The sequence below is a fragment of the Talpa europaea genome (genome assembly GCF_964194135.1).
Source record: "Talpa europaea genome assembly, chromosome: 8".
Lineage (NCBI taxonomy): Eukaryota > Metazoa > Chordata > Mammalia > Eulipotyphla > Talpidae > Talpa > Talpa europaea.
Window position 1 is genome coordinate 111,266,174 of NC_140075.1, and position 25,607 is coordinate 111,291,780.

Below are 25,607 nucleotides of genomic sequence, written 5' to 3' on the forward strand. Positions count from 1 at the left end.
CCAGACACAGAGCCTCTGGCCTGTGGATTTTCCCGAAGGTCTTTACATGATTGAAATAAATAAGAGTATTAATCCCCAAATATGAAAAGGAAAACAGCGAAATCAAAACCTTCTAAATGTTTGATTAAATGTCCTAAGGCATGGCATGAGGTCCACTTGCTTGGTTAACGGTGTCATCATAAACCTCATCATACCTGAAAATAACCAGCAGGGGAGCTCGCCTTGGTAAGAGTTTCTGAGTTGACCCGATGATTTCCAGGAAATCCAGTCAAGTTCAATAACTTCTTTGCATCCAAAAAATTCCAAATGATTTTTAACACTTACAGTCTTCACAATGAAGATCATATTAATGAGGCATTTAGCATGTGTGACAAAATTGGTGAAGATCTTAAAAAAGCCTTAGCTGAGTGTGTGTAGCTTACAGGGACACACTGCGCGTCAGGCTCCAGGCGCAGGGCCCGGGATCAGGGCCCCTGAGCATGGGCAGGAAGGGGCAGTGCTGCCCAGAGACTAGTGCAGGGGACAGAGCGAGAGATCTCCCCAGCAAGGTACAGTCTTCCAGGCAGGCTCAGCCCTTGTGTCCCACCCACCTGCACGCCAGCCCCTGCAGAGGCCAGCCCCCCAATGCTGCGTCCTGCTCCTCCAGGCGGGCTAGGACCCCAGGGTAGAGCAAGACGCCCACCCAGGGCAGGGCTGGGCTGGAGTACAGAGGAGAGGACATCAGTGCGGGGTCCCTGCCCAGGTCCGGGTGACACATGGTAAATTGGAGGGGCTCCGGGCTGAGGGTTGCTCAACCCTGAGGGTGGGCCACAGTCCTGAGCACAGCAGGGCCATGAAGATTCCAGGCTCTCTGCATCCCCTCGGGGATGTGTTCGCGCACACTCAGTGCCGCTCACCCCCTGGCTCTCTAGGAAGACCCGCCAGGCGCATCTGTCCTGCCCATGGCTCAGTGTCCAAATGAAGCTCCCCAGCGCCCTCACCAGGAAATCTGGATGGGTGCACCCTATCCTCTGGACACTGGTGGGCCTTCCTCAAAAAAAGATATTACTATTTTGTGAAAGAAGCCTGATGACTAAACCTCATGTATCGTTTCTGGACTAGCGAGCAGCTTGGCCAACAGACCACTCACGTGCTTGGTTCCAAATGACTTTTGTCTGTCAGAAAAAATGTCAAAAAACATCATTAAGGTTACTCAGGTGGCTGGGCTGGAGCCAGGGGAGACTGAAGATCCAGGAGGGGAAGGGATGGAGGGAGGAGGAGGAGAGTAACTGCAGCTTCCTGAGGGGCGCTGCTGAGGAGGTGGCAGCCCATTGGAAGGTGTAAATTGATCGAAAGCATTTCCTGAAAGCAGTGTGCTTGTTCTTTCATAAAATTGACTCAGTGCTGCGATGTTTTAGACACTGTCTGGCAAAGAAAATAAGGTTCCTGATCTCAGAGAATTTTTATTCTAATGGGAGGGACAAACGATTAACAAGGATAAGGTGAGGGCGGGTAACGTAATGGTAAAATAATGGAATGATATGGTCCGGTGTGGATGAAAGTGCTGTAAGTTGCAGGAATACATTTATTTGTGACACACACACACATCGGTGCAAGTGCACACATGAAATACACTACTGTGGTAACTCTGTGTCAGGGCCAGGCCCCTGGTGGGTGCTGGCTGCTGAAGACACACAATTATATCCACTCAGGCACGCGGGCACACACACACACACACACACACACATCCCTCTTCCTCCATGGCACACGGTCCTGTAAAATAGGACACAGCAACCTTGTTCACTAAGCAGGGAGGCAGACAGCGTGCCAGACACTTGAGAGCACCCAGGCTATGCCATGCCCAGCCATGCCCATCACTGGGCTGGAAGTCCTGCTCCCAATTAGCAGGGTTTTGCTGCCTGTTACCACCTCCACCAGCCTGCAGCTCTGGGATCACCCCTGAGGGCACGGGTCACTCATGCACCAAGAGAATGCGGGGCTGAGTGGGTGCTGTCACCAGCAAGGCAGAGATGGCCCAGGGCACCCCGAGTCGTGTTCTTCTGGAACACGAGCGCATTTTAGGAACACACACATTCTCTCTTCACTGACTGGCATTATGCCAGGCCTCCCAATTTTCCTTCTTTGCTATCAAATGGCATCTTGTCAGTGAACACTCTGTCTGGTTTCAAGTCACTTGTCTGGCTGGGCCTTGCTTCCTTTCTCTTAAAGGACACAGCAGGGAGCAGGCTGGTATGGTTAAGGACATGGTTCTGGAACAGACACCTGGGTACAAATCCTGCCTTCCCACTGGCTAGAAAGTCATAGAAACTCTCTGCCTATTTCTTCTCTGTAAAATGAGATTCCATTTCCTTCCTCAAGGGATGGCTGGGAAGATTAAATGAGAACAAGCACAGAGAGAGCTTAGCACTGAGCTTAGCACCGTTCATGCAGCCTCATGAGCACTCTCAGAAAGTTGTGCTTTGAGTCCTCTTACTTTTGGATGTGGTTTGACCGTGACCATGCAGGAAGGCTCCAACCTGGCCAGGCCACCTTTTCAGAGCTAGCACAGCAGAACGGACAGCGTAGAGAAGAGAGACCAAGAAGCCAGAATTAAGTGTTTGGGGGATGGAGGTCAAGGCAGGGGAAGTTCTGAGGAGCAGTGAGGCTGACCTGGATGTCTCCAGGGCAGTGTTCCCCAATGCATGGTCCTAGGAACCCCATTCCATGGCAGTTTAACAGTTGTCTTACTCCCTCCAGGCAAAAAACACAAAGTGGTTCCATCAACAAGGAAAACACTGGGATGAACAAGTCAAATAGATTTCTTCCCTGCAGGACTTCTCAGAAATTTTCTATACCAGCATGCTATACAGGAGGCCTACAACAGGGCAGAGTGTACTGTCCTAAACTCATGTGACCACAGTGCTGGCTAATTTTGTGTCAATTTGAATGGGCCCCGAGATGCTCAGATATTTAGTCAGACATTATTCTGGGTGTGTCCTTGAGAGTTTCTAGAGGAGGCTGGTATATAAGTCGGCAGACTGTACCCCCTAAGGTGGGTGGGGCTCATCCAGTAGAAAGCATGAGAAGAACAAAAAGGCAGATCAGATCTTCTCCAAAGTGAGAGAGATTTGGACCTCCCTGGTGGCGCGAGGGGTTAAGATGCAGCACTATGAAGCTATCCACAACCACTGCAGTAGGAGGAGTTCAATCCCTGGCCAGGGAGCTACCCACATGGCGCAGCAGACCCCTCCTGACTTGCCCGCTGCTCCCCTCAGCAGTGTATTTCAGTCAGTCTGCCCGTTCTGTTCCCCACTCTGTCTCTGGTGGATCCTCTCACCCAACCACCCCACCCCCCACACCTCTGGCCTGTACCCAGTTCTTGTGTGCATAGATAAATAGATCTTCAAAGATAACAACAACAACAACAACAAAAAAAAAAAACAAAGTGAGAGTCCCTCCTTCCAGCTGCCAGCTGGGACATGGGCTTGTTACTGGTTTTGTATCAAACTGAAACCTTGGCTCTTTCTGGGTCTTGAACCTGCTGGAAGCCGGAGAGCAACAACACCATGGGCACTGCTGGTTTTCAGGCCCGGCGACTTGTTGATTCACCACAGATCTTGGGATTAGTCAGCATCCACAATCACTAGAGCCAGTCCCTTGTAATAAATCTCTATCTGTACCTATACCTCTGGCTGTAAATACATATGCAGGTATAGCTACGTAAAGGGAGCGAGATTTATATACATTTATATATTCGGATGTATGCACGTGAGCGTATGTACACGCTGGATGTATACACACACGTATATTCTTGTTCTGTTGCTCTGGAGAACCCTGACTAACGCAACCACAGAAACTTCCCTTCCCCAAAGATGATCTCGAAGTACTTGAGTTCCTTGAAGCCTTCAGAAAATACTGTAGTTAAGGGTCGGAATCTGTAGGTCTCAAGTCCTACCCACTTCCAGAAAATGGAGCTACCCCCAGCCCAAGCGCCAGGGTGCTCTCTGAAGTATTATATATCACCGGGCAGCTCAGCTCAGCGTGGTATCTTTAATCTGAAGTCTTTCAGGCTGAAAAGATGGAAGCGGGGTTAAGAAGGCAGATTCTTTCACGAGCAACAATTCCCAGTGCCTTTCAGAGTTCCCTTTTTTGTTCCCTTCTCCTTTGACCCAAGTTGAGGGCTTTTTTCTTCTCGATTCCCCGTGAACATCTAGGCCTCTGCAGAGGCCTGGACCTGAACTGCAATCACCACGAAGTGAAGCGAAGCTGCAGGAGTCTTTTTCCTCAGACTCACAGCTGGAGGCTCCCTGCAGGAGGCCGAGCTCAGAGGAGGGTGAGGAAAGATGCTGAGGCCGCAAAGCAGGAAGAAATCTCCCACCTCCCTCTCCACCCTGCGGGAGCAGAGGAGCGCTCCTGGGGAGCTGGGCAGAGCCCCACCTCCTGGGCTCCCCCTTCATGAAGGACAGCAGGGGGGGACACTGTTCCTGTGTCTTCACCTGGTCCGAGCTTCTCTGCACAGCTTGAGGACACCTGGCCGCTGGGTTCTGGGTTCTATGTCAGGGATTCCTTGTCTTTCCATCCCGCGAGATAAACCCCATAGCCACTGAACTTGGGAAGCAATATGAGGGTGACTATTCCGTCAAGTGAGAACATGAAAGAAAAGAAGGACCTCGTGTAACCCTCATTTCAAAATCGAAAACCCCTTCTAACACCCCAGTGAGAAAGGCCCTCAGCTTGAAGAACAAGATTCCACTTGAGAGGAGGGTTTCTAAGAGGCTCGAGATGCTGCTCGATTCTGTTCATTCTGTTCTTATTTGAACAGTCTTTAGACGGGCCGTGGAGACCAGAGTGCGCGGCCCTTGCGCTCTCTCCCCAAACTATGCTCCAGGCTAGCAAGTCTTCAAACCTCTAAATCCCTGCCTTCCTGGCACAGCTTCTCCAGGAGTTTTCCAGGGGGTGGCAGCACAAGAAAAGGGGAATGAAGTAAGTGCCCACATTCAGGGCTCCTCCTGCCAGGCTAATTCTCAAGCGCAGAGGTGCCAGGCTGGGGCCGGGAGGGGTGGCCTCTTCTTTCCCACTTGCCTCCAATTGGACTTTCGGACATTCCAGTGTGTTTGACCCTCCCAGCTGAAGCAGCATGGATTCTGCTGGGTAATTTGCAGGTTTGCCTTGTAGGACAAGGAAGTTGGAGGCACCTGGCCGTGGCTTTAGCTGTTCTGTGCGGAGCAAGGCCTGAGTCTGACTGTGGCCATGTCAACTGACCGAGTCCCCCGACACCTGCATGTGCAGCTGGTTAGGAGCAGCGGGGAGTGAGCGTGAAGTCAGGAGACCCATTGTGACCAACTGATATTTATACACTCGGCAAGAGCTGTCCCCTTCAACCTGGTCACCTTGGGCCTCTCTACCCAGATCCTGGTGACACTGACTACAGTCAAAGCATTTTTGGAGCACAACTTGGGAACCCCCTTCAGAGCCAGGTTATCTAAGAAATAGAGTCACATCCTCACTTTTCGTTGTAATCGAGAATTGCTTTGCTCAGCTTTGTCACCCTGCTAATTCTCTACATGTGCTTCCAAATGACCTTGGCTGCATTAAAAATTAAATCCACCCCCAAGGAAGAAGATTTGCCACCAGTGAGTTTATTCAAAGAAGATGATGCCCATTCAGACACCCTAACAAGTTGTGGTTGATAGCGGCACTGCCAGAGCATGTGCCCCCGGGGGTCAGATCTCACACAACCCTGCCCTGTACCGAACCAGAAGCTGGGAGCTGTCATCTTCCTCCTGCACATGAGAAAATGGAGGTTCAGAGGCTCAGTGTACAGATCTACCAAAGAGGCCATGCTAGGACCTTGGACTCCTCCACTGCGAGCTTCCTGTCAGATTAGCCAAAACATTCATCCGTTTAAATAAAGATGTGTGCATTGATTTAAAATAACAAAGCGGCCATCCAACAAATCAGCCAGCCTCGTCCCCTTGCTCACGGCCCTGGGACCGTTCCCTGCCAGAGAACCAGCCTCCAGTGTTTGGGCCCATTGGCAACAAAGGCCAAGTGGAGCCAGGGGGTGCGGAGGGGCCAGGGGTCCACGCTGCCCCTAACTCCTGATGTCAGCAAGGCACTCTGGGGCCTCAAGGGCCCCATTTGGAAACGACGATTCGAATGATGCCTAACCCACCCCAGCGACTGCACCCTTTCTGTTCTCCCAGCATCCTCGCAACATGACAGCAACGCTGAACTGCAGAACTCAGGACTGCAAAGGTGAGAATGAGCTGAAGAGGCAGGCAGACCCTGACTTGAGTCTGACACAACGGTCCCCAAGCTGATCAACCTTGGGTAAATCTCGCAGCCTCTCTGGGCCTCGGTTTCAACATCTGTACAACGATCAGAAGAGGGTGTCAGCGATTAGAAAGGCTGATTCTGGTAAGATGCATCCCCTTCTCCAGATGGAGGCCCCCGCCTGCCTCAGGTGGTGCCTCTGAGGCTCCGGGGAAGCTCTGGCCTCCTGCCCACTGGACCTGCCAGGTGAGAGGCAGCAAAGCACAGTTTCTTGGCTGCCTTTAAACCCTGCGGGGTAAACTCTCAAAAGGAAGGGCCAGTTTCCACGAAAGAGAGGGAAGTACCCAGGGGAAGCGTGTGTCAGCTGCAGGTGTGCCAGCAGCGTACACAGAAGCGACTCCAGGTGCGAATTCCGGCTTTGCCTTTTATCAGCACTGTGACCTTTGGGGCTGCTACTCAAGCTCTGTGCCCCTGACTTTTCACTTGTAAAATGAAATATCTCTGTGCTTCCTCTGCAGGATGAAGATTCAAAGGCATAAAATGGGGAAAGGATGCAGTGCCGTGCCTGGCACATATCAACACGTAGACAGGGTTATTGACCCAGACTACCAAGTGCAAGCTGGGGCGGAGCCACTGGCCCAAAGTGGAAAGATCACAATGAAAAAGTGAGATGATGTCTCCGATGAGGCCCCACAAAGGCTACCCCTCTGCTCCCCACTGATACGAAATGAAGGAAATTATTCTAAAGAGACCAAGTGCTCAACCCCCTGCCCGAAGTTGTGTCCTCTCTGACATTCCACACGGGTCCACTGTCCACTTACACACCTCCTGCGCCGGGCAACTCACTGCTCCAAGCAGTCCATTTCCGAGCCCCAGACATTCAGGTTAATCCAAGACCCTCTCTTATGCCCAGGTTATTTTTTCCCAAGTAATTCTATTTTGGAATTACTCCAAAGCCAGCAACCTCAGCTTTCTTTAAGAAAATACAGATCTGTGACTAAAGCCGACATTCCTAGGGACGAGGCTGAACTCCACCCTTCTGCTGATGGCCCACACAGGGCATCTGGCGCTTGGCGGCCTTGCGCGGGAAGAGTCGGGATACAGAAAAGGAAATCACTGGGTGGTGCCAGTGATTCTGTTGTGGGGCCTGGCCCTGTGGGACTGGCCCACCAGGCGCAGTGGTCAGGGTCCTGCCCTCTAGGCTGTCCTGGGCCACCTTCTGCAAGGCCCTCCCAGAGGCCTCCCCAGGACGGGGAGGCCCCAGGCACCACAGGCAGCCCCTGGAGGCACCTGTCTGCCTGTGACCTTGAATCCTGAGGCCCTGCCAAAAGGAATAATGAGAAATGTCACCAGACGAGGTTCTTTTTGATGTGTCCCGACCTAGGGAATTGGTGTCAGAAGACACACAGAAAAGCCAGATGGCATTTCCAGGGTCACGATCCACCATGGAGAGACGCCCAGCGCCCCTTTCATGTCCTTTCCTGGGTTGGTCTCTGCCAGGGCGGCTGGAGTGGGGGGATGAGCAGCCGCGCAGACACAAGATTAATGGCTTCCTAGGTAGGGGGGCAGCTCCCATCGGCCAGGCACATCCCCCAGTGACTCCATCGGCCTCGCCATGTGAGGTGTGAAGTGTAGAAAGAACCAAGTGGAGAGGCCAACCCCTGCCAAGCTGGGCAGAGCCCGGCTGCCTCATCCACGGTGCCCAGCCCGAGGGCTAACTCCCTAGCGTGCTCCTCTGAGCAATGGCTAGTGGAGGCCCTGCGGGCTGGCTGGGAATGCAAGGCAGGAGGTGAAGGGGAGCTGGTGGGCAGACAAGACAGCCAGGGCAGAGAAAGGCCATTTCTGGAAGCCGCTAAGAACGCCGGCTTCTAACTTTGTATAAGGACCCTTTGCTTTCTGTTTTTCGTGGGAGGGATTATAAGTTGGCTTGCTTGCTTTGGTGCCCTTAAATTCTTTTTAAATTCAAATTGTTCTCATTATAGAATACATACTCACATACCATCAAAAGGGTAAAGTCAAAAGTAAAAAAATCTTCCCCAATTCCAGAATTCTCAAGCAGATTCCCCAGAGGTAACTCAAATGACAGCTTTCTGTGTCTCCTTCCAGAAGTTTCCAGCGTGTGCCCAGCATTTAGAACTTAAAAAAGCCATGCATGTGACTTTACGATATATTCTGTTCAGCCACCTGCATTTTTTCTACTTAACTCTATTTTGCCTATATTTCTGTTATAGTCCAGAGGGGCCCGTAAGGGCTTCCTTTTAATAGAAAACATTCCTTGATTTCCCATATCATGACCTTGGTGCCTTTATTCCTCATTAATGGGAAAGCTATGTAACAAACTCATACTTCAGGGATACTTTAAAATGAATCTGCATTGTTTCCTTCAACGGCCACAGCAACAGTTTATAGAGCATGCTTGGGGCATGTGGGACTTTGTGAGGGCCTGACAGCACCCTGTGTGAGCATTTTATGAGCGTTACTTTATTAAAACTTCCCAAAACGCTTGAAGCCAGCATGGCACAGAAAGGTTGGGGACTCACCCAAAGCTGCACAGCAAGGCAGGAGGTCAGAGGTGCCAGGTGGCTTCAGCCCCGTCTGACATCCAAAGTCCCACCTCCTCCAGCGTCCCACACGGGGGCTGTCTGTTCTGTGTGTCCACCTGGTGCAGGTGGGAGCCCCTCTCCTTCCTCCTGGGAGTCCTGCTGCTGCCTCCCGGCTCAGCTGTGTTTACCCGCGTGGGAATATTGCCGGGCCCTGACACTGACCTCAGATCAGGGATGGCCAGCTGGGTGCTGACCTTGGACGTGGGCTGCAGTAGCTGGATGCTGCCTGGGGGCACCCACAGGCTGGCAGCAGGGCTTTGCATTCTTATTTCCATGCCAACCATGACTGAGGCAAGAGGACACCAGTCTGAGCCGGAAAACACAGTCCTTACTGCCTCTCTCCTGTCTCCTCCTCTCACGCACTGAGAGACAAGCACCTCACCGCGTGTTTCCACTTTGGTCACCAAGAGCAGAAAACAGCCACGAGAGGCGATCCCAGAAGAGGTGCGTGAAGGGCGCTACAAGCCCGCCTGGGGATGGACAGCAGAAGAGCCTTTCAGAGGAGGAGGCCACTGTGCCGGGGACAATCAGCTCCTCTCCTACCAGTCTCCACCTGTGGAAATGCTTCCAATTCTTTGATGTTGCATTTTCTCATTTACTTTATTGAGAGGATATTGGTTCACAACACTGTAAATGATTGAGGGTAACAGAAGTTCTTTGACTTTTTAAAATCAGAATTGTTTGTCAGTCTGTCCAGCCCGGTGCTGGTTTCAGTCTGGCTCCTGCACTTCAGATGCCACGCCTGGCCTGAGGCAGGTGCGCCGTGTGACAACAGACAGTGGCACGTGGGGTCAGTGATCTGCAGCGCTTGTTCCCAGGGCTCAAGGTCAGGTCCTCAGGACCAGTCCGTGTTGGCCCTTAAAGCAGCTGAGGGCAAAGACAAATGGGGTGAGGTCAACAGGTTCAGAGGGCTTAGTTCCTCACAGAGGGGCAGGCCTGAAGACTCGGCCCGCCTGCTCTGCGCCTCAGCCTCTATCTGTAAAATGAGGGCTGAGGCTCTGAGGAGCCTCTCACGGTGTTGTTCCCCCTTCTCCCTCGGAGAGGTAGGAAGTCCTGCACAGCAGCCACGGGGGCTCCCAGGAGTGAGTCTTTATTACTGTTGTCATAGCAGCAGGAAGAGAAAACTACAAAGGAGCAGGCCTAGGATGACAGAGGCAGAGAAAAGGATGAGAAGAAAGTATGATGGAGGAAGAGAAAAGAGCTGCTGAATCAGAGAGAAACTGGTTTAGCCTGGCGTGGCTACGTCTGCCAGTCTGGCCTCACCTGCATGGCCAGGAGCTGAGGTGACTTTGGAAAGTGAGATCTCAGGCAAGAATAGGAGCACTAGACTGAGCTACCTGGGCACCTGCGGGTCCACCTGCCCTACGTGGGCACCTGCTCCTGGCACATCCTCCAGCTTGGGTCTGTGCGTGTGGGCACAGATTCACCCATACACAGCTGCCTACCAGGGCCACACCCTCCACTTGGGCACTGGGCCTGGCCTCCACCCTCCCTGAGGCATGGTGTGACTGCCTGGGGTTCCTGTTTTCTGGGACTGCACTGATCCTAGGTAACCTTTCTCTTTGCAGTAAAATACCTTTACCTTTATGCAATGTCTACATATCCTATAATGTAAAGCATTTTAGATAAAAACATTTGCAGACCAAAAAATGATCCATGGTCAGGCCACGTGTAACTATTTTTATTACAATTACCACAGGCAAGCAAGCGTCTGGCACAGAGTAAAAACTTGGGTGGTTGCAGGGCCTGAGCAAGTCTAACCACCACTGCTACACATGGGATATCTACTAGAGCCATGTTAGGACACTGTAGGTTAATGAGAACATTTTGATGAGGGGTGCCTGGGAGAGCTAGGAGGTTCCCTACTGTGGTCCCAAGTCAAGCACACAGGGACTCCTCCTGGGACTGTTCTATTGAACAGGCATGGAGTTGTGGGGGGGGGGGACTTGGGGTACACAAGGAAGATAATATCACCACCCCAGGTCTGCTAGCATCTGGCCACAGCACCACCCTGACCACAGGAGGCCTTCCTCTCCACTGTGCCCCAGGGTCAGAGGAAACCAGGCCCTGGTCACACAGGCCCAAGTTCCAGCTCAAACATGCTGACAGCTGTCAAGCGGCTCCTCTCTGCAAAGGCCAAGGCCATCCGGAGAACTGACCCAGAGCTTGTCCCTCACTCTTCCCTGCTCCTCCCGTCTCAGCACAGCAGCCCACCTCACCACTTCTACGTGGCACAGCCATCCCAGGAGGAAGGCCAGGGGGACAGACTCATGAACCACATGCTCCCCCTTCCCGAGCCTAGGGTCAGCTGAGAGGTTCAATTTGGGTCACTCATTCACGTAGTGGGAAAAATGACAGCAGGCCTGGCCTGGAACTACAGGGGTTCCATGAGAGAAGCAGGGGCACATGGCACGTGGTTCTCCAGGCGCCTTGAGTTCGAAGCTATTTCAGGAAGACGGATTTAGACCCACTCTGAGTGGATCCATCATGTCACTTTGGACAAGTCACTTAACCCCTCCAGTCCCCAGGTTCTTCCTCCCTAACGTGGGGTCGGGATCCCCTACTTCGGTGTTACTCTAAAACTAGAGCTCATGCCTTCGAACACCCAATAAATACAGCGCTTCCCTTCCCCTCCTGCACCCCCTGAGGTGCTCAACTCCAGTTACTTAAAATCTATTCACAGAGGCCCTTGGAGCCCAGGACCATGGGACACTGTCCACCAGGCCCCTGGCTTGCCCACACCCACACCCACAACACCTGGCAGGGTAGGTCTGAGAATACAGAGCCCCAGCATGTCTCTGCTCCCTTGGGCATCCTGATTTAACAGCAGCAGCAAGAGCAGGGCCTGGGTGCCCCTTCCTGCTTCGTGCCTGCTGAGAAACACAAAGCCTGAAAAATTATCAGGCTGCAGGCATGGTGCTGGGCAGACAGACACAGAGGGGGTAGAGAATCAGAGTATTTGTTAGTCAAGGAGGCCAGGCCCAATGCATGAGTCTGAGTCTGGGGTCCCTCAACCCCCATCTAGGTCCCAAACCCCTTGGGTACTCACCCTCTCTCTCCCCTGCCTCATGGGCCTCAACATGAATTCGGTTAAGACATTACCTACCCTCTCACCCAGGCACTCTTGATCAGTAAACAACCTGTACAACTATGCAGGGGACGCACCAAACACTCAGCCCAAAGTGCAAATTTTCTCAAAATGTATCCAAGATGGCCCCCCCATGCCGGCCTGTGCTGCACATTCACAAATGAATCAGATCCAGATCGGCCCTTGAGGAGCTCAGGGACAACTCTCATGAAGAGCTGGCAGAGAGGCTGTCTCCTCGGCAAGGCCATTTTCAAGGGCATTTCTCTACAGACCAAGGATTCAGAGAAGGAAATGAGACCTCAGGTGACAAGATGCACCTTCTGGCCCAGAAAGCTGTGCAGCTCCAGCCATAACCTGGTGTCTCTGGGCTGGCAGTAAGCTTCACCCTAAAGCTTGACGGGTCTTAGCATCTGCACTGGCCCTCTCCTGACCTCCCTGTGCCACCCTCGCCTGTCCAATCATGGAGGTGGCTGCTGGGGTCCCATTCCCACACAGTTCACTTAGCATTGAAAGCACTGGGCTGGTCAGGTAGCTGTACGCACAGGAGTCACCGAGCTGGGCCTCCTGATGTCAAAGCCTGTAGCTGCCTATGCAAAGACTTCTGTGGAGGGCAGAGTTGGGTGAGGCCCAAGGAGGAATCTTGGGGAGCTCCAGCTCACTCTGACCTCTCCTGGGCTCTGCTCTCCTGGGAGCTGCAGGCCAGAGCCTCTCAACTTCCCACTTCCCTGGGCCATCCCCAGCATCGGCAGCACGGCCAATGCAATCCCAACTCAACCCGTTCACAGCACATGCACAAACTTGGGAATAAGCCAGAATATTCCCCTCAATGCCAGAGGGACCCTTGGCTGTGCTCCCTAGCATTTTCAGGGAGAGCAGCTGCCCCCTCACATGGTCTTAGGGACCCACTGCAGCCACCTTCAGAGCCTCCCTTCACCCTGAAGCTTGACGGGTCTTAGCATCTGCACTGGCCCTCTCCTGACCTCCCTGTGCCACCCTTGCCTGTCCAGTCATGGACGTGGCTGCTAGGGTCCTATTCCCACACATCGTCCAAACCCACATGCCCTATGTCTGGGGCATCGTCCTCACCACTAGGGCCTCTCCCCTTGGAAAAGTAACGTGTTCTGCTTTCTGTTCTGAGCTACTTCAGTAAGCCCTGGGGGCAAAGGCCAAGCAGGGAAAGGTAATAGCCTCACATTCTGAGCATGAAACGTATATACTGCTCTCTGGAAGGTCATCTGTTTGGGAGGATTTTCAATAGGGACAACGAAGAAGGTTGAAAAGAACCAAACTTATTGAACACTTACTGTGTTCCAGTCTCTGCTTCAAAGACTTTATGTTTATTCATTTTTAATCTTTACAGCAACCCAACAAAAGGAATCGAGGACTCTGAGGCAGAGAGACACTAAGTCACTTGTCCAGGGCACAGGGCTGGACTTGAGGCAGACAGGCCATGCTGTGGGGCCAAACACTTAACAACTGGTTGGGTGAAGGGGACTGACCATAGCAGCTGCCAGTTTCCACGGTGGGAACACTCCCAGCCTGGCCGGTTTCAAGGTAGCAACGTGGCCTCATGGATGCCCAACTGGGAAGAGAAGGGCCATAACTCACCACCCCCTTGCATGCCCACCATGCAGGCACCTTAGATGTAAAATTACTCCAAAAACATAGAATTAAATGTAGTAAAACATTAGGAAGTGATGAGTACTTATTGCCCCACTTTCTAATACACTGTGTATTTGCATACATTTGTGTTAATGGTTGTGTTTAACGATTGACTCACAAAATTCCTGGCTCTCCCAAGCCAGTTTGAGCTGGTTCCAGCACACATTGGACACCAAGAGTTAGATTCAAGTTAACCTGGAGCTCAAGCTTCTCCTCTGACCACTGCATTTACTGCCCAGGGAAGGCCCGGATGCCCAATGGCCAGCTAGACCTGTCCCGTGGGCCAGCAAAGCAACAGACTCGCAGATATAGCCCTTGCAGCTTCCCCCAAAGCTTTCTACCTCCCTCCCTCTTTTTACTCCCTGAAGCTCCCTTTAACCCACTTCTAAGGCCCCTGGAGTAGCCCCACAAGCATTTATTAAGCACCTACTCTGTGCCAGGTGCTGTTGTAGGCACCAGGGACATGGGCACAGACTCACACCCTGTCGGCACATGATCTGGTGGGGAAAGATAGGCACATATGCCAAAATAACAGATTACATTCCAGGCAGGGACACAGGCTAGATTGTGGCTGCAATGAGAGATTAACTCCTTCCAGAAGGGGTCAGAGCAAGGATGGCTTCAGTCCAAGGGGATTACACGAGCAGGATTTTAAAGAATAAATAGAAGTTTTCCAGGCAGGAGGAGTGAGAGGAGGAAGAAACAATAGGAAAGAATAGATCTGGGGTGTATGTTTAGATAACAGTTGTCCAGCCCAAGGAGAGAAGGCTGAAGATAGCTCCATGCCTCGCCTGGGGGCCCTGTGTCAAGGGAAGGAGAAACAGGAAGACATAGGGCATGTGGGTTTGGAGTGTGATGCTGCCATCCGACTTTGTATTGCTGGTGTGAGGAAGCCCTGGGAATGCAAGTCAGACACGGGAGTGGGAGGCTGAGATTCGCATTTAGGAATCATTGGCAAGTTGGTGAAGAGGGAATGAGAGGAGAGGCTGGGTGGGAGAAAATACAGGCTGAGAAGCTGAGATTCAGCTGCCAAGTATGGTGAGGACAGACTCAAAGGCCCAGACCATCTGGGGGCCTCAGGGATCCTGGCTGTGCTGCTGTGTGACCTTGGGTAAGTGACCTAATGTCTCTGTGTCTCTGCTTCTTTGCCCATGAAATGGGGATGGTAATAGGACCTATTTTGCAGGGTTGCTGTGAGCAAGAAATGAGCTAATATAGGAAGTGTTCTTAGGACAAATCTTGGTACATACTAAGTGCTCACTAAATGTCAGTTACTACCATTGTTATTACAATCCACAGTTTGCTTGTGCTAACGCAGCTGGAGGGCTTTTCTCAGACCAAGTTGCCAGGAGATTGGACAAGCCACAGAGGCAGTGAGTGTGTATGTAGGTGTGCACGTGTGGGTAGGGAGGGGTTGCACACTGCACTAGAAGGCAGCTACAGTGCGAAGGAGCATGGAGCATGGCTCCGAGAGGCAGTTCCAAAACCAGGGCTGCTTTCTGAAGCCTGAGTCTGTGCTCACTTCTCCAGGAGCCTGCGTTTCTGCAGGCTCACCTGCTGGGTAGCTCCACAGAGGAAGGCTCTGTCCTGGGACCAGCACCCAGGAGGTGCAATGTCACCGAGGGCCTGTAGGGGGCTCTAGAGCTCTTCCCATACGCTGAGCTATTGAGGGTGCCTCTCTTAAAACAATGGTTGTGAGCCTTTGCTGCTCTGAGAGGCGAGTGCAGAGAGGCTGGGGTTCGCTAGCCCATGGTCAGTGAGCCCCAGTTCATCCACGCTCTTGGCTGGTTCCATTTCAGTTTCAGCCCATTGTCCTAAACTGAGTGGTTTACCTCGCAGCCTCCTAGGGAATGTCTCCAAAGGGTCAGTCTCCTGTCCTCTGTGGGCTTGCAGGGGGAGACCCCTGCTTGACCTTGCTCCACAGTGCAAAGGGAGCTTTCAATTGCAGGAGTCTCTAGTTCTAGCAGTTCAGCAACTCAGGTTCCCAAAACGACTCCACTTACCCCTGTTCTTCCCTAAGGTGGACTTCAGTAGCTGTGGGTGCTATGCTGGGAGACTCAGCATAGCAGATTTATTTACCTCATTGCAGATTTATTTACCTCATTGCAACTCTATCACTAGATCTGGAAATTACTCGAATGCTCTAACTTCTAAGGACATGGTCAACTTAACAAGTCAATATTGGCAAAAAGTTAAGGATTTTCATTTAAAAAACAACTTGAAAAAATTAAACACAATTGTTCTTTTGGCTTTTGTGAAAAGCAGAAAAACTAAGGGAAATGTGTTTCTGAATCAGTGCAATACGAAAAACACCTATGGGTAAGGATGCCAGATTTAGCAAATACTGTATAATAAACCTATGTTAAAAAATTCTTGTTTGAGATCCAAATAACTGGCCGTCCTGTATTTGTTGCACAACTCTACCTAGGAGGATATAGGGATTTATTCAGAGGAAATTTCCTGTTTATCATGCCCTCCTTAACCTGTAACTCCTTCTCTAATGCCCTTGTGTTACCTAGGGAAACCCAAGCCACACTGATCACATTAAACAGAGTAATCAGATCAAGCACCCCAAACCCACTGCTGAGGAAGGCTCTCATTGTGAGATGAAGTCAAAGGGATGAAAAATTACTTCCAAAAGATAACATCTAAAAAGTAATCATATTGAACATTTAATGTGTACCTACTATGTGTCTGGTCCTTGTAAATTACTTATTTAAACTTCACAACAATCCTGGGAGATAGATACTATTAGTGGAAACTAAAGAGTATTTACAAATCTAATTTCTGTAGTTCTTGAAAAGGTATGTACATTTCTGGTCTATTACATCCTAGAAAGGGGGGGCGGGAAACCAAGGACTACATTTTATCAACAACCTGACTTATTCATAATGCAATGCCAGGTCTGTTGCTATTTCGTTATACGCCACTTATACAGCAAACTGTCCTAATTTCAATGAATTATAGCTGGCTTGGGGTATGGGATTAAGTGGGAGAAGCGGGTGGGAAACCCGAACCAAGCATCAGTAAATTCGCCTTACTGCTGAGGAAGACGTGACACCACGGATCACAAACAGCTCATTTGTTGTGAATAAAGACCCCACTCAAGCCACCTCGAACATTCGGTGACAATGACACGCAGATTCCAAATGTTCTCAGTGAGAAAAAACACCCTTTCTCCTAATCCTTCTTAAACTCAACAAGACTGATTGGTTTTTATTATTCATGAATTAATTTTTTACTCGGGATCCAGCGAGGGAATTGAAGCTATCACGTTTCTTGCGGATTGAAGGGAAAAGCAGATCTTGACCTGAGCAGCACAGCCCCATGGCCTGGCTGGGGCTCCTAAGGGGTGGGATGTTTTGTTTGTTAAATTGGTTAATAATCAATTAACAAACCAAAGCTTTAGAAATTTTTTTTCTTTTGAGCAAAAAAAATTGAGTAAGAACATGAGTAAGAATATTAAAGTAGAAATCAAAAAATGCAGATGACCATAGGACCCTGATATATTCCTGTTTATGCTTCCTAGTCTATTAGGCTGATGTATGAACTGCCTATTTCCAAGGTCCCACACCAAAAAGAGAGAGAGAGAGAGAGAGAGAGAGAGAGAGGAAATAGCAAAGGCAGCGCCAATTTCAAAAGCAATGGACAGAGGGGCTGGGAGTCACGGGAGGGGTTAGGGGAATCCAGAAGGGTCAGCCCCCAGTGCCCTCTGCTAATCTCTGGCCGCAGAGGACAGGCTGAGGCACCAGGCGCAGGGACAATGGCCTGGGAGAAGCTGAATGGCCAAGAAGGCGATCAAGGGTAGAGAGGTGACTTTGCCTCTCTCTTCACACCGTTCTTTTCCCAGCTATTCATATGTGCCAAGTCATAACCCCCTGTCCTCTGTGTGCCTTTGGTCTGCAAACCTCTCCAGAGAACTTGGCCAGAGGAACCAAGGAATGAAAGAGGTAAGGGTGTGTGTGTGTGGTGGGGGTGGGGACTGGGAGGCTGAGTATGGCGTGGGCTGGTGCCACCAGAAGCTGGTGGCAGTGGCGTCTGACCTGACACAGCGTCCTCAACAAGAATCATTTCTCCCTCCCTAGTTCAAAGGCAACACACCCAGTGTTTTTCAGGGGGGGGCAGGTGGCTAACACGGTATTCTCCTCAACCCGTCTGTTCATATTCCGAGAGCAGGCAATTTTAGCTCCTGGTTGAATACAGACATGCAACCTCAAGCCTGTGCATGTTCCCCGGAAGACATTTCTGTTCGGAGGGAAGACGCGGCAACCTTTGTCCAGTTGCTATAAGAGACCGGGGCAGAGAATTGCTTTGCGCTTTGGGGGGAGAAAAAGCTACAAGCTGTTCTTATCATTGTCATCATTATTACATCCATGGCATTATTGCTAATATTTCTGTAAAAGCAGTGTTTTTTCTGCCAAAGCTTGTTAGCTTGACTGCTTAGGTAGACAATGTGAACACACCCAAGAGACGAGTGACAAAGAGTAAAGCTAAACGGGAAAGGATAAATACTGCTCTCTGCGTGCGAGCCGAAGGGATATTTCACCATCAAAGGGAAAGGCTTTGTGCCTATCGATTAGGAAGGCAAAAACAAAAGCGTAGACTAGCTCATTTACTTGGCATCACTAAGACCCAAACTAGAGCTCAGAGCAGTAGCAGGTAAGATGAGAGAACTGAAAATTGGCTTTGAATAAAGTTTGGGGCTTCCTGAGCTCCTCACCACACCTCCAGCCCCTCTTACCTCTTTCCTCAGGCAACCGACACAGCCAGCCCGGAAACTGGATGTTAGTGAACAGGAGGTTTTCACCGTCTTTATTTCCACCAAAACACGAGCAGGCCATTGACAGCGGATCAAGGTATTGATGGCTGAACCAGAACAGAGTGGCCAGGAACAGGCGCTCCGCTTTGGGACTTCACCTGATCATGCTCAGCCTCTGGAAATAGCTCGGCCACTTCACACACTCAAACATGCACACACGGACCCATGGAGCCTACCCGTTTTCCCCTAAAACATCTGAAATCTCGGAAGGATGAAAGGCCAAGAGTCATCAAGAGTAAGCTGAATGAAAATAGAGGAAATTGAAGAAGTGGAGACAAAAGAAAATGTTACATTGTAAAATTTAAGCAACATCTCATCAGCCCCTTCCACCTGCCTCCTGCTCTCTGCCCTCAGAACCAGAACAGATGAAAAGGCCAGTGATGTTCAAAACTGCTTTTCCAGGTATCCTTTAAAAAATACACATCAGGTAAGGATGCCAAAAACATACATCTAAGTAATTAGAATTCAAATTTAAAAATTAATGACAAGAAGAATAACACAAGAAACTAATTTACGGATTCAAGTTAATTCCAGCACTTAAAAAAAAAAAAAAGACAGTCTAGTTAAAATAACACTCAGCACCTGGGGTTTTGAAATTCCTAGTTCTCCAGAAAGCTTGACTCTAATTGGGCACTTCACACGCCTGCAGTTTCCATGCAGTATCTCGGGAAACCCTGGTGTTCAGGCATGAGGCTGAGAGCGGGTGTGATTGGCAGGAGAGGACCCTGATATAGTTTTAAATGAAAATTGATCACATTTGAAACCCGAAGATTAAAAACAAAACCTTGTCAGAGTTTGTTTAACTGCCTTTTGACCTCTGGATGACATGACATTGAGAAATAAAATAACATTATTCAGAAAACCATTCCAAGAAAAGGCTCAACCCAGGGACACCGAATGGCAATATTGAACAGAATATTTTAAAGTCTAAGGGGGGGTGGGGGGGGGAGACGGGGGGGAATTCTTTGGGACTAAAAATGCATATAGATTAGAAAGCACAGCCAAATGAAGATAAAAAAAAATTATGTCTCTAACCCCTGGGAAAAACTTTGTTTTGAGTTTAACTGCAGCTCACACAACTCTGAATTTAAGATATTTAGCAGATAGATTTTTTTTCCCCATCTTGTCCAATTCCACACTAAAAGTCCCATGGGCAGATTAACCAGTATGACTTCAGAAACCATTTGACCCTCTAAGCTACAGCCTGTCGATGGCTATATCCAGGGAGAGAGTTGGGAGCCTGGAACAGAGCTGCCCCTCTGAGCGTGGCCATCTGTCATCCCAGAGACGGCAGGCTCCCTTCCCTGCCGGCGCGACCCAGGCCAGAGAGCTGGAGAGAGCCTCTTAAGAAAGCCTGAGCTCCTTCAGCTGCGGGGATAGCCAGTCCGCAGGTCCCTCAGTGTGGCTTTCACGCCATGGAAAAACCCCAAGGCTCAGCAGCCCCCGCTGGAATGTAGACATAGCTTGACCTCAGCCAGTAAGGGGTACAGTAGGCAGTGGAGGGCCGTGTTTAAGAGCAGAGCCCCCTTCCCCTCTTACCCCCACCCTAAAGAGGAACACCCACAGCAATACACCTTCACACACGTGAAACACGCAGACCTTCTTCGGTGAAATCTCTCTTAGGCCCAGATGCAGCTTTTGATGTTTGGGGTTCAGAGATATCCTCTCCGCGAAGGGCTTCAACAGCAACAAGAAAGGGCTTGATACCCCCTTAAGCCATTGCTTATAAACAAAGGTGCTGTTAAGATCCTTTCTATTCTAATCCTGATCAGAACGGAAAGGGAGTCCAGAGGCAGATTCAAGTGCACATGCAGGAGGGGACAGGGGGACAAAAAATCCCCGGAGACCCCATGTTTCCATGTCTGGTTTTTCGGTGTCCTTTGTTGGTTGCTTGGCTGGGGAGGTCTCTGCTCTCGGAAACAAACTGCGCCACGCTTACCGATGGCAGCCTCCCCACACATCCGAGTGGACCTCCCTCCCCAAGCTGGCGGCCCTGCCGCTCACCCACAGAGCCTGGGCCAGCAGGCATCGCTTTCTACTGCCCACTGGGCCTTGGGGACCACGCTGGAGTCCTGAGGCATCCGCTGGAGAACCTTGCTTTCTCCCACTAGGCCCCCGAGCCCCAGGCCAGCGTGCACCCAAAGTCTCCCATCAGATCCTGCCAGTGTCTGGGAAAGAGAAGGAGAAAATGCCCAGCGCAGCCTGCCTTGCAGGGTCACCCTGTCACAAGAAGCCAGGGTCACTTGCCCAGTGGCCAAAGGAAGGAACCCTCCCAGCACCACCACCAGCTACTGGCTTCTCCCACTCACTGCCCCGACAACCCCGCTGAGGAAGGGGACTGGCCCTGCCATGGGTTACCCGGGACGTCTATTTTCCGTGAAAGGTCAGGGGCCTCGCCAGAGCAGGGGGCTGGCTGGCCCGCTGAGGGTTAATCTGCCCGGCTAGCCATCACAGGGGTCACCGTGATGTGCAGAGAAGTTGAGCATCCCGTCCCCCAGAGCTGGTCTGCTAATTACATTTGCAATTATAAATACCACAACCTCCCTGCACAGGGACCAGACCACACCAGCCCGATGGGGCAACCGGGATGTAATCCCGCCCCAGGCCACCCCAGCCACGCCAGGAGACCCTGGGGTCAGGGGAAGCCTGTGGGCCCCTCCCCTGTGAATAACCAGGTGAATGATGGTGCCTGAGGTGTGAGCCGCCAGAGCTGAGGAAGGGGAAACTCACCAGAGAGGAAGCCCAGTCAGGGGTCATCCATCAGCTCTTATGGCACTAAAATGATCTTTGATTTATCCCTAGAAATCAGTGAACGGCTTCAAGGGCAAACAGGTGGAACGTGGGCTCCGATTTACCTGATCCAAACACATCCCCAAGTTGTAGCCTTCATGGCTTCTGTGGTCTAATGACCCCACATTCACAGCCCCCTCCTGGGTCCACATATCCTCCAGAAACTACAGAGACTACAGCAGGCACAAGAGACCAAGCACTCGAGCTAAGCTGGGGCCCCCATGGAATGTTCAGGCAAGAACCATCAGGCTCTAAGATAGAGGCTCCCAACAGAGCTGTGCTGAGTCCTGGCTGATTCTGGTCAAGCTGGTCTGTACCCCAAGGGCCTCACTTCCTGGAGGGACAGAGCACTAAGATTGCAGGTAGGTGTGGGAAGGGATGCAGACAGGGTTTGGGGTGTGGATTGGTCTTAACCTTGCAATAGTGGGTTATGGTCTAAATATCTGCTATTCCTTCCTCTTCCATTAGAACCATAAAAATTTTAATCATGCTGAGGACACCACTGACAGCATCTGGAAAGCAAGTTTTAAAGAGGGGACACTGCAGGACAGCATCAAAAGCATCCTGTCTCTTGTCCAACCCTTTGACCATCTTCCGAATTCCTGCTCATGTACACACCCAACTCCACTGCCCACCCTTCCCACCCTCCCAAATCCCTGCAAAGCTCAGCCTCTCTCTCTCTCTCACCCCTTTTCTTTGGCTGGCTACATCTGCACAGCTCTGTTGAATTCCAAGCACTCAAAAGAAAGTAGGCATTTGCAGGGGACTGAGGAGGGAGATAAACTTTTTCAATGAGTTTAGATTATCTTTCAAAACCCAAGGGCCAGATGTCAAGGACCAGGCATCAAACATTCAAGACCAAGTTCCAGGGGCCCCGGAGCTAGGCTTGGGGACATTCTGAGAAGGCAGAGTTGTGACATGAAATCTCTATCACAGCCACTTCCCCCGCAGCGCTTTCCCCGAAAGTCCCCTCTGTCCCTCCTCTCCCAGCCTAAATGGAATATTTATTGATTACTCCAAATCAATAGAATGAAAAGATTCCTGTTTGGTGGGTCAGGCTGTTTCATCATTGTAAGAATATTTTGAAGAAACATGTTTTCCTGCGTCCTAATTATGGGTCGAGCAGACAGTTGTTTCTAAAATGAAGGGAGCTGGGGAAATTATAAGTTCCAAGAGGAAATTTCCAGTTACCAGGATCTCACTGAGCTGGAAAGGGCCTTCCCAGGAGTAGGGCCTCCTCATTGACCTAATGTTTCCTCCTAGTTTATGGCCTGGGGGTGCTACACGAGTCCAGCCTCCTATCACCCCATTCCCGTCCACAGCCGCCTGCCCGCGCCTGCAGAAGAGCAGCATGCACAGAGAGCTTTATCTCCTAGAGCCCCTCCCTTGGAAAACCAAGACTGATGTCCTCACTCTGATTTATTTTTAAATGTACCATTAAAAATTAATTTCCCCCTTTGTTTTTCTCTGGGTCACTGATTCTGAATTACCATGTGGCATTTTTCCTACGTGTGAACCCACATATTTTACCTGCAGGACAGTTTGTTCTTTGTTTCTTTAACAACAGCAAAGTGGTTATCGGAAGGTGGGGGGCAACCCCCCTGCTCCCTGGGTTTGGTGTCGGGGTCTCCAGCTGTCCCGTCACGGACACATTTATACACCGGTGCTCGCAGGCCAGCGCTCCCACTCCCGTGCTGGCTGATTATATATGTACATAAAATATTGATTAGAAATGGTAATGGAGTCACCTACAGGGGTGGCTACAGGAAAATGAAAATGAAGGAGAGAGAGGTATGAAGGGACAGACGCATCTGTGTGCATGTTTGTGTGTGTGACTGTTTCTCACCTGAGAAAGTGAGAATAACTCCAAAGCGCTAAGAATGCTCTCTGTATGTTAGCAGGGGAGAAGCAGGTCTGGAGAGTTCTTTCTCACTCAAGCATGGTCTGCATAGCCTTTAAGTCTAGGAATGTCATGAAGCCATATGAGTAGAAACACGGAAACCCCCTCAGGTAGAGGTTCCCTGAGAAACACCCATCCTACTGTTCCTCCCACAAACCAAAGAACCCCGTCCTCTGTTTTGCTACTCTGCTGCCAGCTACTTGTCACAAAGCTCTGGGGTTGAGGTCAGAAAGACACGCACCCCCAAACCCACCACACACACTGAGGGCCACAAGCTTGTCCTTGGAAATTCTGCACCCCTGTACCGCAGCAGCTGCAAACCTTCAGCAGGTGGGGGCAGACATACATCTGTATATGGGGCGAGCTCATCAGTGCTTGGGGCTGCTGCCCAGCACATTCCGGGGCTTGGAGAAATGGCATCTCATGGGACACTTAGTTCCTCACCAGAAATAGCAGGTATAATTCTGTTTTTTCCTGTGCCCCGTGGAGTGAGAAGCTAATATTTTGCAAAGAAACCAGGAAAGGCAGGGACTCCAAACCCTTGTCAGTTTGCCTTTATAAATGATTTCCACATCAAACCCTTCCCAGATACTCAGGGCCTCGGTTTCCTCATTCCCCTCTGCTGCTTCCCGACAGTCCCCGTTTGCCCCTATTTCTCCTCAAACTCAGGTCACAGTTGCCCTCAACTCCATGAATTACCCAGCTGCGGAATCCTCCATCTCCCTCTGCTTTCCTGGCGGACACAATGAAAGAACGGACTTCCCCCCTACAAATTCCATATTTATTGTCTGTGACTTCCACCAGGGACAAATACACAGAGATATATTTCAAGTCCAAGTAAAGAAGTCACCTCTGGAGAGAGGGAACCTAAATAATTTAAATATCCAATATTTGTCATACTGGTAATTTTATGTGAGGAAATGTCCCACCAGGGTCAAACATTATTCACAGCCTCACTTCCCCACACCTGAGGTTTCTCTAGGCTGCCTCCCACTATGCTTTAGGACGAGCGGTGCCTGGCACTACCCCCCCACTCCCACCCCGGCCATCCAGGCTGAGAGCCCTGCAACCTCTAAAGAAAATGAAAAGCCACTTTTCAAGCTGATGGAAATCTGAATCCATTATAATTAGGAATTTCCCTTATCACCCAGCTCAATCGCCTTTTTTGGACACTGTCTCAGTATTGGCATCCTCTGTCCAGGGAGATCCTAAAACTAGACCCCAAAGGTCATCGTGGCGACGGGCTCGGGCAGGCCAGCGGCTGGAGACGCTGCTGTGAAGTTGCCCCCTCTCGGGCTGATTCCCCCCGGGTGGAGGTCAGGTCGTCTGCGCAGGGAGGGGAGGTTTAAGGACGCGCGCTGAACCCCACATCATCCAGGGTGTTTGCTTTGTGCATGTGGTGGTTCTCTGGGGAGGGGCCAATGGGACAAACACGCGTGTAGGAGCTGGAACTGACTGTGTTAGCTTAGTTTGCCTCAAAAAAAAAAAAAAAAAAAAAGAGGAGCAAGAAAAGCACAAAGTTAAGCGAGTCCCCAGAACCTAGCGTTACTATTATTATCATCACTATTATTTTCAGCCGTCGGAGGGGCCGCTGCTCGCGCCCGCCCGCAGCAGAAGCCGGGAACCTCCCGGAGCGCAGCGGGGCGCGGGCGCCCGAGGGGGAGCCGGGGCCGGTACCTGGTCAGGTGGGGCGGCGGCGCGACCGCGGGGGGCACCGCCGGGGAAGCCTTAGGGGGGCCGGGGCAGGACTCCAGAGAGCCGGGAATGGTGCCCCGGGCAGCTCCCCGCCTTTGGGCGGGCGGACGGCTGAGTTCGCCACTTTCCCACCCTGCGCGCTCTGCGCATCCCCCGAGCGCGGAATTCAGGGTTCCGGGGAGCTGGGTCCCGCACTCCCGCCGCGGCCCAAACCCGCGCGGCTCGGACAACCGCGGCTGAGCGCGCGGCGAGCGCAGAGCCGCCCCCTCCCCGGCACGGAAACAGCGCCCGCGGCTCCGCCGGGGCGGCCTCCCCAAAAGCCGAGCACCAACTTTGCGGCCGCCACCGCGCCCGGCCGGCCGTCCCCGCTCCCGGCGCCACGCGGGCTCTCTCGGAGGGGCGTGCGGGGCGCACTGCGGGCCCGCCCGCTGCCCGCGCCCCCGGAGCGCCGGGGGAGACCGCGCGCCGCGCTCCCTCGGGGCGCCCCACGGAGATCGCGGGGCGCGCGCAGCGCTGGCCGCCCGCAGTTTCCAAACCGCTGAGGTACGTCCGATTTCGGCCCCAGGCCGGGATCCTTTTTTAGTCCCCAGCAAGGAAATAAATGTTCCAGTCGAAGGGCCGACGGGAGGCTTTCGCGGGCGGGCGGGCCGGGACAGCCCCGCGCACCCCGCACCTGTTCTGGGCTGCGCCTCCCCGGCCGCTGAGACGCAAACATCGTCCGGCCGAGGGGGACGCGCAGACGGGACGAGCGCCTGCGAGAGCGCTGCTCGAGCCTAAAAGTGAGGTTTATAAAAC

The 25,607-nt window shown here is 51.6% G+C and overlaps 1 protein-coding gene across 2 annotated transcripts in view; it reads right to left on the minus strand.

Moving 5' to 3' along the window:
- The window catches only part of ESRRB (estrogen related receptor beta), a gene marked incomplete at both ends in the record, with an annotated part of 161,723 nt that overhangs the window by 76,987 nt on the left and 59,129 nt on the right, over positions 1-25,607 (minus strand). The window lies entirely within an intron of this gene.